The 12,022-nt window shown below is 39.6% G+C and overlaps 2 long non-coding RNA genes across 2 annotated transcripts; both read left to right on the forward strand.

The window, feature by feature from the left end:
- The first annotated feature begins 239 nt into the window (after positions 1-239).
- Positions 240-2,574, forward strand: LOC141724232 (uncharacterized). The gene is made up of 3 exons (XR_012576560.1): positions 240-298; positions 1,442-1,512; positions 2,345-2,574. It is a non-coding gene; the product is annotated as an uncharacterized LOC141724232 (long non-coding RNA).
- Positions 2,575-8,447: 5,873 nt separating this feature from the next.
- Positions 8,448-10,783, forward strand: LOC141724231 (uncharacterized). Its single transcript, XR_012576559.1, has 3 exons — positions 8,448-8,506; positions 9,651-9,721; positions 10,554-10,783. It is a non-coding gene; the product is annotated as an uncharacterized LOC141724231 (long non-coding RNA).
- The last annotated feature ends 1,239 nt before the right edge of the window (positions 10,784-12,022 follow it).

Genomic DNA, 12,022 nt, shown 5'->3' on the forward strand with positions numbered 1-12,022 from the left:
ATTACGAAACTCATATTTTATTAAGTTTGGATTGTTACGAGAATTTTAAAATTATTTCGGTAAAATATTAAAATTATTTTACTCGTAAATTGCCGTTTAAATATACGTGCTTCGTGTTGTTGCGGGGTTTATTCGGTTAATAAAAAAAAAAAAAAGGGGGGCAGCCTCAATCGGATTTTAACCCGTTCCTTTCCCTTCTTAATCCATTGTCTCTCTCATCTCTGCATCTCTCGATTTTTTTTTTTTTTTTCTCCTCTCCTCCTCTTTCAGCAGTTTTCCCCACCATCGCCTTTTTCCGGTGAGTTGCCCTGTTGTTGGCGGCTTCGGTCTACGGTATACATACGTATCTGTGTTTGTACACATGTTTATATGTGTATGTCCGTCGGGTTTGGTCTGTACTTTGTTTCTTCTCTTTGCAATCACCGCCCCTCACCGTTTTTCCGATGAGGACGGTGGCGTTTGGTCGTTAATTTTCCCGTGTGATGTTGCCCTGTTGTTGCTTGTTCTGTATTTGTTGTCGTCGTCCTATTCTTCCCGGCCACCGCCGTATGTTTTCCGGCATAGTGGCTGGCGTGCGTGTGATGCACGCGCCCGTGTTCCGGTTGCGTGTATCTGTGTTGCCTTACGTTGCCCTGCTGTGTCTTGGTTAATCCGAATTGATTTTTTTTTTTTTTCTTAATTATTATTTTCTGCAGAAATTACCCGAGTAGTATTCGTGATTTAAAATATATTTTTTTCGTGCGGAAAATAATTTGAATAATCGATGAAATTTATGTTGGAACCCGAAAGTAATCGGGTACCCGTAAATTTTATCGCCGTCGGCGATGAGCTTCGGCGAGCTGACGGTGGACTATGATGAATATTTCTGAGTCCTACAATTTAAAATACAAAATGCGATTTAAAATCAAAATTTTGAATAAAGTTATAAAATGCGAGTTAAGACATAAAATGCAGATAATAACGAATAATTGGTGTTTGTAAATTTGAGAATTGACAGTGTTGGCGGGAATCGGTAGTTGGGAATTGTATTGATTTGAATTGATTGTGATTGATTGGACGTCGGGACGTTCGACGGGTTAGCCGATAATCAAAGGAGGTGCTGCCCGATTTTCGGAAAAGTTATATTAAGGGAATACGAGGCCGTACCCAATGGCTATCGGAACGTCGATTGTTTATATGTAACTAATTTGTACAAAACCTGATTATGTGTTGCAATGGAATACTTTGCGAAACCCATAACCCTAATTTCATAAAAGGACAAATATAGCTATATTACGAAAACGAACACTGAACCGACTTTTGAAGACGTGAACCTTAATTGATACGTGTATTATTATATTGAGAATGTTACGAGTCGGGTTTGTTAACGTATGGGTAGATTGTTAGCGAGGATAGTCAAGCTTATTCGGATGTCTAATTTAGGGTATTTTGGGTCCTGTAGGTTCCAGTTGAAATCCTTAGCATCCCGGTCAGTGCAAAGCCAGTCAGAACTTAGTGTTAAAGCGTATTAAGGCAAGTACCCCTGAACAAATCTTTTACAGTTCAGTACTATATGAATAATTGTTGATTTAAATTACGTACTGGAACAGAACGATTTAAGTTACGTATCCCCTGGATTCAAATTGTGTTGTTAACTTGGTTTTGGGGGAAAAGTAACTTCTGAAAATACCTATCTCTAAGTTCTGAATAAAATGAAAATGTTTTGGGAAAATATGACGTGTAATAATTGTTTTGACAAGAGATAGGTAAGTGATTTGAAAAACTGGATAAAAATGATCAGATAATTGGATGAGTGTGCGCAGAAGGCCCGTAACGGCCTGGAAGTTAGCGTAAGAGGCGAAGTGGTTGCGCACCCTATTATAACCACCAGCCCAGCGTGACAGAGACCTAGCTAGTCTCTGAGTTCCGGAACAAGTTTCATATGATAGCCTGATCAGCTATCTCACCAGGAATCATCCAATGCATGTATATCTGAGCAAGCGATTTTGAGGTTCCCGGAAAGGGACAAGTTTATGGTTCCCGTAAAGGAACAATTAATTTTATGGGTCCTGCAATGGGATGAATGATTTGGAAATGGAAGTAGCATGCTAAATTTAACCCTGCTATTTACACAACACTATTAATAAATGTTTAGAGAGCATGCTAGCTATTAAAGATCCAGTTTCAACAGTTTATCAGTTTTTATCTATTTACACTTGTTTTACGTGTTTTCTACTAACAAGTTGTAATTTCTGTTCCTACAATTGTTTATTATAAACTGTTTTAGTTAGTAATCATATAGTGGTACTGCTGAGCGGTTGATCGCTCACTCTTGCAAATGTGTTTGTATATTTTCGCATTGCAGATGCTTAGGGGATGTTGCTGTTTTGCTAAGGGCCAGTTTCCAACTCCCTGTGTCGAGCTCCTCTGAATAGGTTGTGTCTGGGAAGTGTGGTCTGTGAGTTGCTATAGAATAATAGTCACAGATGGCAGGTTGTTTCTAATAAGATGGTTTGTAATAAGTGTGTAACCTAAGTTATACTTGAACCTGGAAAAGGTCTTGTGGAAGAGTTGTTTATATTGAAATAAAGTAAGTAGTTGTCTTATAATTATAGTTTCATTTTGTTAGTGACGTCAACTCCTAACCCGGGGTTGAGGCCGTTACAGGTTGGTATCAGAGCTACAGGTTTGAGTCCCTGATTTAGGTTAGGAGTAGAGTCGGAAAGGGGTAATATTGGTATATAGGGAGTGAATCAGCAACTCACATCTAAAGGAGCAAGTTTAAGAGTCTAGTTGAGGGTTCGAAAGCGTAACCCTGGCATATTTTGAGAATTTTGGAACTGCCTTAATCTTTAGTGTGTTTTCCCTGGTATATGTACCATTGGTAGTAGCCAATAAGGATTCCTAGATAGTTTTCCACAAGAACGAGTTCGACCATGTGAATTTAGCCAGTGTTTTATAATAGGTATTGTTGCATGCTGCTAGTGTCGTGTTTTTATTACTGTTGTTATTTTATTGTTGCAATTGTTGCTGATTTTGTTAAATCCAGCCACTCATTACAGTCGGACCCCAATCAATGAGGGTGGGAATATTTTATTGCGGCAGTATTCTCTTGGCACATGAAAATGTTGCTACCCGGGGGCAATTCTTTTAAACTAAAATCATTTGCTATATTTCAGGAGAATGCCGCCCAAGAAGAATATCCCACCCAATTCCTCTAGCAGAGCTTCTGAAGGGGGCCCAGTTATGGGTGAGTTTCTAGATTTGCTGCGCCAACAGTCTAATCAAATGGCTCAGCAGCAAGAACAATTTCAGCAGCAGCAGCAGCTATTTCTACAACAACAGCAACAACAACAGCAGTTCATACAACAGCAGCAACAACAAATTCAACAACAACAACTGCAACTTCAGCAGCAACCTCAGCAAAGAGAAGTGAACCAAACTGTGAGTTTTAAATCTTTTCAGTCGGTAAAGCCTCCAGAATTTAAGGGCGAGGTGGACCCAGTTGCTGCTAGGATTTGGCTAAAGGAAATAGAGAAAGCTTTCACCCTTACGCAAGTAAGTGATAATCTTAGATCAGACTATGCGAGCTATTTTCTCAAGGGTGAAGCGAATTATTGGTGGGAATCCACCCGTGCCGTGGAAGGAGAAGGCCCTGTCTTGTGGGCCAGGTTTATAGAGTTGTTCTTGGAAAAATATTTTCCGGACTGTTTGCAGAACCAGTTAGAAGTTGAGTTTTTGGAATTGAAGCAGGATGAAAAGAGTGTGGCCGAGTATGAGGCAAAGTTTACGGAATTGGCCCGATTGGTGCCTGTGTATGTGAATACTGAAGCTCAGAAAGCAAAGAGGTTCCAGCAGGGATTGAAGCCAGAAATTCGCAGTGGGGTTGTAGCCTTGCAGCTCAAGACATATCCCTCCGTAGTTCAGGCCGCGCTGGTAATTGAAAGTGACCAGAATTTGGCTGCCAAGGAAAAGGGCGATAAGAAGCGGAAATCTGAAAGTATCACTGGTGAAACGAATCCAGGGGGGTCCGGTCAGAGGTTTCAGAAGAGGTTTGGCCAGAACAGAAATAAAAGATTTAGAAGACAGAATTTTTCTCAGGTTAGGCCTGCTACCACCTCAGTTGCCTCCACTCCAGCTCAGTCATCAAATTCCGTAAGAGATTGTAAGGTATGCGGAAAGAGACATAGTGGCCCGTGCAAAAGGGATGTTCAGTGCTTCAAATGTCATTAAAAGGGTCATTACGCATCTGAATGTAATATAGAGAAACCCGCAGTTACTTGCTATAACTGTGGGAAGGTGGGACATGTTGCTCGGTATTGTAAGACAGCTACTCAAGGTACTGCATCTCAAGGACCGGCATCCAGCACAGCTAAAGCCAGAACTTTCAAAATGACAAAAAGATCCAATGCTCAGGACTCGGACGTAGTGGCAGGTACGCTCTCTCTCAACTCCGTACCTGTTAAAGTTTTATTTGATTCAGGAGCATCTAAGTCTTTTATATCAAAGAATTGTGTGGTTAAGATGGACTTAATGTTAGAAGATTTGGTTGAACCTTTGACTATAGAAGTAGCCAATCAGGATAGAGTTTCAGTGAGTCAGTTTTGCCCTAAGTGTCAATTGGAAATCCACGGATACTCTTTTTCGGCTGATCTAATACCCTTCGAGCTAGGAGAGTTTGACGTGATTTTGGGAATGGATTGGTTGTCCCAGTATAAGGCTAACATTGATTGTAAGAAGAAGAAAATTTTGATGGTTACTGAGGATAATATTAAGGTGACTTATCAAGGACAAAGGCAAGAAAAGAAATTTCTCTCGATACTCCAGACGAAGAAATTGTTAAGACAAGGATGTGAAGCTTACTTAGCACATGTGGTGGACGTGGAGAAGGAAGTACTTGATTTAGATAAGATTCCAATAGTAAGGGAATTCCCAGACGTTTTTCCAAATGAATTGCCCGGATTGCCACCAGATCGTGAAATTGAGTTTTCCATAGACTTAGTTCCCGGAGCAGAATCAGTTTCAAAGGCACCCTATCGCATGGCTCCAGTGGAAATGAAAGAACTAGCTAAGCAACTCCAGGAATTATTGGACAAAGGCGTGATTAGGCCAAGTGTATCCCCGTGGGGTGCTCCAGTGTTATTCGTAAAGAAGAAGGATGGAAGTATGAGATTGTGTATTGATTATCGGGAATTAAACAAGTTAACCATTAAAAACAAGTATCCCCTGCCAAGGATAGATGACCTGTTTGACCAACTTAAAGGAGCGTGTTGTTTCTCGAAGATTGACTTGAGATCAGGCTACCATCAGTTAAAGATTAAGCCTGAAGACATACCAAAGACTGCATTCAGGACCCGATACGGACATTATGAGTTCTTAGTAATGTCGTTTGGATTGACCAATGCACCAGCTGCCTTCATGGATTTAATGAATCGGGTGTATAAAGAATATTTGGATAAGTTTGTGATTGTATTTATTGATGACATCCTCATTTATTCGAAGACTAGAGAAGATCATGCTAATCATTTGAAGATTTCCCTGCAAAGGCTAAGAGAGAAGCAATTGTACGCAAAGTTTTCGAAGTGCGAATTTTGGTTGGAGGAAGTTCAATTCTTAGGTCACGTAGTAGGAAAAGATGGCATTAAAGTGGATCCCGTAAAGATTGAAGCTGTATCCAAGTGGGAACAACCAAAGACTCCAACAGAAGTCAGAAGCTTCCTTGGGTTAGCAGGTTATTATCGAAGATTCGTAAGGGATTTTGCCAAGATTGCAACTCCATTGACCAAGTTGACCCGGAAGAATGAGAAGTTTAATTGGACAGAGAAGTGCGAGGAAAGCTTCCAAGAATTGAAAAAGAGGTTAGTAACAGCTCCAGTATTAGCATTGCCAGATGAGACAGGAAACTTTGTGATCTATAGTGACGCTTCCTTGAAAGGTTTGGGTTGTGTATTAATGCAACATGATAAAGTCATTGCCTACGCTTCCAGACAGTTAAAGCCTCATGAGCAAAAGTATCCAGTGCATGATTTGGAATTAGCAGCAATCGTGTTCGCGTTGAAGCTGTGGAGACATTACTTATACGGAGAAAAATGTGAAATTTATACAGATCACAAAAGTTTAAAGTATATATTCACTCAGAAGGATCTAAACATGCGACAACGGAGATGGCTAGAACTGATTAAGGATTACGATTGTTCTATTAATTACCACCCAGGCAAAGCCAATGTAGTGGCAGATGCCCTAAGCAGGAAGGAAAGATTGAATGCAATCAAAATTTCCGAGGACCTCGCCAGAGAATTGGAGAAGCTGGAAATTGAGGTTCGAGTAACAGACGAAAATCAAGGACAATTGTATGAGATCACTTTTCGGCCAGAATTGATGAACAAGATCCAGAAGTGTCAGGAAGAAATGATGGATCGAGAGTTAGATAGTTTAACTGGAGAAGAACTCTGCACACAAAAGGATAGCAAGGGTATGTATAGGTTTTCCTCGAGGATATGGATTCCCAATGCAACTGAACTAAGGAATGCGATATTGCGGGAAGCTCATAATTCCAAGTTTTCCATTCACCCGGGAAGCACTAAAATGTATCAAGATTTGAAGATGCACTTTTGGTGGCCAGGAATGAAAAAGGAAATTGCAAGTTGGGTTAACAAATGCCATGTATGCCAAACAGTGAAGGCGGAACATCAAAGACCAAGTGGATTGTTACAACCGTTGGATGTTCCACAGTGGAAATGGGAAAAACTCGCGATGGATTTTGTAGTAGGACTACCAAAGACGAAATTGAACCATGATGCAATTTGGGTAATTATTGATAGATTGACCAAGTCTGCACATTTTCTTCCGATCAATGAAAAGTATCCTTTGGACAGGCTAGTTAAATTATATTTGGATGAAATTGTTACCAAGCATGGAGTTCCTGTTTCAATCGTATCTGATCGAGATCCAAGATTTAATTCCAGATTTTGGACGAAATTTCAGGAGTGTTTAGGGACTAAATTGAAAATGAGTACCGCCTACCATCCCCAGACAGATGGCCAAAGTGAAAGAACCATTCAGACGATAGAAGACATGTTAAGGGTTTGTGCTTTGGATTTTAAAGGAAATTGGGACGAACACTTGCCACTGATTGAGTTTTCTTATAATAACAGTTATCATACCAGTATAAGAATGCCGCCCTACGAAGCCCTGTATGGACGTAAATGTAGGTCCCCTCTTTATTGGGATGAAGTAGGAGAAAAGAAATTATTAGGCCCTGAATTGGTTCAACAGACTAAGGATGCAATTATATTGATTCGAAAAAGGTTAGAAGCAGCTCAAGATAGACAGAAAAAGAACGCAGACCTTCATCGAAAAGACGTGGAGATGGAAATAGGATCGTTGGTATTGCTAAAAGTGTCGCCCTGGAAAGGATTGGTTAGATTTGGACAGAAAGGCAAGTTAAGTCCTAGATTTATCGGACCTTTTGAAATACTAAGGAAAGTTGGTAAGGTTGCCTATGAATTGGCATTGCCACCGCAATTACAACATATCCACAATGTATTCCATGTGTCCATGCTGAAGCGTTATATCCCTGATTCAAATCAAGTTATTGAATATGAACCAATCGATCTTCAACCAGATTTATCCTACGAGGAACGGCCGATCCAGATCCTAGATCGTAAAGAGCGAGTTCTTAGAAATAAGTCTATTCCCATAGTTAAAGTTCTGTGGCGGAATCCTCGAGTGGAAGAATCCACTTGGGAATTAGAGTCAGATATGCTTGACAATCATCCTCATTTGTTTAATTAGATCAGATTCTGAGGACATAATCTTTTTAAGGGGGAAAGAATATAACGACTCGTACATTTTTATAATATTTAAATGTGTGATTATTAAATAATTAATTAAATAAATTAGGTGTATGGGTTCTATTAGTTGGATATTATTTTTGTTAATATTTTATTAATTAGGTGTGAATATTGGTATTCGAGTATCGTTTGCGTAACTAGTTATCGAGCTGTGTTGTTTTGTTTTTGTATTTAAAAGTGATTTTATTTAAGGTTTATTTTCATAAATATGGGGATTATTTCTAAAATCATTATTATGGCTTCATAATTTTGTTAATTATTTTTAGGAATTTATAAAATTTAGAAATCAATATTTTATTGATTATTTATCGTTAAATGATTTTCTGATTTCATTAAATTGTAAAATCAGTATTTAATTCTAGAATTCTTCAAAAAAATTACGAAACTCATATTTTATTAAGTTTGGATTGTTACGAGAATTTTAAAATTATTTCGGTAAAATATTAAAATTATTTTACTCGTAAATTGCCGTTTAAATATACGTGCTTCGTGTTGTTGCGGGGTTTATTCGGTTAATAAAAAAAAAAAAAAGGGGGGCAGCCTCAATCGGATTTTAACCCGTTCCTTTCCCTTCTTAATCCATTGTCTCTCTCATCTCTGCATCTCTCGATTTTTTTTTTTTTTTTCTCCTCTCCTCCTCTTTCAGCAGTTTTCCCCACCATCGCCTTTTTCCGGTGAGTTGCCCTGTTGTTGGCGGCTTCGGTCTACGGTATACATACGTATCTGTGTTTGTACACATGTTTATATGTGTATGTCCGTCGGGTTTGGTCTGTACTTTGTTTCTTCTCTTTGCAATCACCGCCCCTCACCGTTTTTCCGATGAGGACGGTGGCGTTTGGTCGTTAATTTTCCCGTGTGATGTTGCCCTGTTGTTGCTTGTTCTGTATTTGTTGTCGTCGTCCTATTCTTCCCGGCCACCGCCGTATGTTTTCCGGCATAGTGGCTGGCGTGCGTGTGATGCACGCGCCCGTGTTCCGGTTGCGTGTATCTGTGTTGCCTTACGTTGCCCTGCTGTGTCTTGGTTAATCCGAATTGATTTTTTTTTTTTTTTCTTAATTATTATTTTCTGCAGAAATTACCCGAGTAGTATTCGTGATTTAAAATATATTTTTTTCGTGCGGAAAATAATTTGAATAATCGATGAAATTTATGTTGGAACCCGAAAGTAATCGGGTACCCGTAAATTTTATCGCCGTCGGCGATGAGCTTCGGCGAGCTGACGGTGGACTATGATGAATATTTCTGAGTCCTACAATTTAAAATACAAAATGCGATTTAAAATCAAAATTTTGAATAAAGTTATAAAATGCGAGTTAAGACATAAAATGCAGATAATAACGAATAATTGGTGTTTGTAAATTTGAGAATTGACAGTGTTGGCGGGAATCGGTAGTTGGGAATTGTATTGATTTGAATTGATTGTGATTGATTGGACGTCGGGACGTTCGACGGGTTAGCCGATAATCAAAGGAGGTGCTGCCCGATTTTCGGAAAAGTTATATTAAGGGAATACGAGGCCGTACCCAATGGCTATCGGAACGTCGATTGTTTATATGTAACTAATTTGTACAAAACCTGATTATGTGTTGCAATGGAATACTTTGCGAAACCCATAACCCTAATTTCATAAAAGGACAAATATAGCTATATTACGAAAACGAACACTGAACCGACTTTTGAAGACGTGAACCTTAATTGATACGTGTATTATTATATTGAGAATGTTACGAGTCGGGTTTGTTAACGTATGGGTAGATTGTTAGCGAGGATAGTCAAGCTTATTCGGATGTCTAATTTAGGGTATTTTGGGTCCTGTAGGTTCCAGTTGAAATCCTTAGCATCCCGGTCAGTGCAAAGCCAGTCAGAACTTAGTGTTAAAGCGTATTAAGGCAAGTACCCCTGAACAAATCTTTTACAGTTCAGTACTATATGAATAATTGTTGATTTAAATTACGTACTGGAACAGAACGATTTAAGTTACGTATCCCCTGGATTCAAATTGTGTTGTTAACTTGGTTTTGGGGGAAAAGTAACTTCTGAAAATACCTATCTCTAAGTTCTGAATAAAATGAAAATGTTTTGGGAAAATATGACGTGTAATAATTGTTTTGACAAGAGATAGGTAAGTGATTTGAAAAACTGGATAAAAATGATCAGATAATTGGATGAGTGTGCGCAGAAGGCCCGTAACGGCCTGGAAGTTAGCGTAAGAGGCGAAGTGGTTGCGCACCCTATTATAACCACCAGCCCAGCGTGACAGAGACCTAGCTAGTCTCTGAGTTCCGGAACAAGTTTCATATGATAGCCTGATCAGCTATCTCACCAGGAATCATCCAATGCATGTATATCTGAGCAAGCGATTTTGAGGTTCCCGGAAAGGGACAAGTTTATGGTTCCCGTAAAGGAACAATTAATTTTATGGGTCCTGCAATGGGATGAATGATTTGGAAATGGAAGTAGCATGCTAAATTTAACCCTGCTATTTACACAACACTATTAATAAATGTTTAGAGAGCATGCTAGCTATTAAAGATCCAGTTTCAACAGTTTATCAGTTTTTATCTATTTACACTTGTTTTACGTGTTTTCTACTAACAAGTTGTAATTTCTGTTCCTACAATTGTTTATTATAAACTGTTTTAGTTAGTAATCATATAGTGGTACTGCTGAGCGGTTGATCGCTCACTCTTGCAAATGTGTTTGTATATTTTCGCATTGCAGATGCTTAGGGGATGTTGCTGTTTTGCTAAGGGCCAGTTTCCAACTCCCTGTGTCGAGCTCCTCTGAATAGGTTGTGTCTGGGAAGTGTGGTCTGTGAGTTGCTATAGAATAATAGTCACAGATGGCAGGTTGTTTCTAATAAGATGGTTTGTAATAAGTGTGTAACCTAAGTTATACTTGAACCTGGAAAAGGTCTTGTGGAAGAGTTGTTTATATTGAAATAAAGTAAGTAGTTGTCTTATAATTATAGTTTCATTTTGTTAGTGACGTCAACTCCTAACCCGGGGTTGAGGCCGTTACAATAAATCCTTAACTACTATCCCAAACTTAAAATATTCACATTCCTCAGTGAAGGTAATAGCAAGGAATCAAGCATACCTAATCAGAACCAGGATCATCACCCTCAAGGGTGGAGTATCAAGAGTGTCTGGAGGTGGATACACCGAGTTCTCACCGAATACTGGCCACTGGATGTCAACTCTTGTGGCTCTAAAAGCAGTCCCCAATGCCTGGGTGAGGTCATGTGCAAACCTGCTATGAATGTCATGCATCGTATCCATCCTCCTAGCTAGATGCCTATACTGCGTCGTACTCAAACCAGTAGTGCCCTGTGCTTTCTCCTGCTGATATTGCTACTGCGATCCCGAAGGACCAGCCTCCTCTCCCAACTGAGCTTTCCATTCTGCTCGACGAGCCTGCGAAGTTCCACCAGCATAAGTCTGATCCGCTAGCCTTCCACCTGGCAGATGGTTATAAAAATAACCAAGCCCCTTAGGATCAAGCTTCCCACCATACCACTCTGTCATGTTCAACAACGTCGAACTATCAATCGGAGCACTAGGGAGCTGCAGCTGCTCATGTGCGGGCAAACGAACACCAACCGCCACGTACAACTTCGCAATAATGGACGCATGGGGTATCGAACCCGTAGTACTCCCTCGCAAGAACCTCAGAATACCCTGATGGATCACCATTCCAAGATCCACATAATCACCCTCCAGAATACCCCACAACAAATGAGCACGGTCCACAGTAATCTCATGCACATGAGATGATGGCATGCTATTAGCGCAAATTAAAGAATTCCATGCACGTGCAAGCCTGTTCATGGACGAAGTAGGAAACGTGGTATACTCGTTCATGCCCTTATTGAACTTCCAATGCGTCTCAGGCATGCACAGGGTAGCAATAATCAAATCCAAGTTAAACTCCTCCGGAGTCTTCTCGTTCCAGTTCTCCTGCTCCTCCTTCTTCACTGGTTGCTCAATCTGTAACGACCGAGAAATTTCTCTTGTATTATATCTTAATAAAGATAAATTTTATATATTATTATGTGATTAAGTGTGTTGAGTCATAAAACCCTAATTGCTTTGTGCTATGTGTTGACTATTTTGATCAGAATGTGTTTCGAGTATTTATTGAGTGTTTTATTATAAGTTATAGGTTTTATATTAAAATCCGTACAGCTC

The sequence above is a fragment of the Apium graveolens genome, chromosome 5 (assembly GCF_009905375.1).
Source record: "Apium graveolens cultivar Ventura chromosome 5, ASM990537v1, whole genome shotgun sequence".
Classification (NCBI taxonomy): Eukaryota; Viridiplantae; Streptophyta; class Magnoliopsida; order Apiales; family Apiaceae; genus Apium; species Apium graveolens.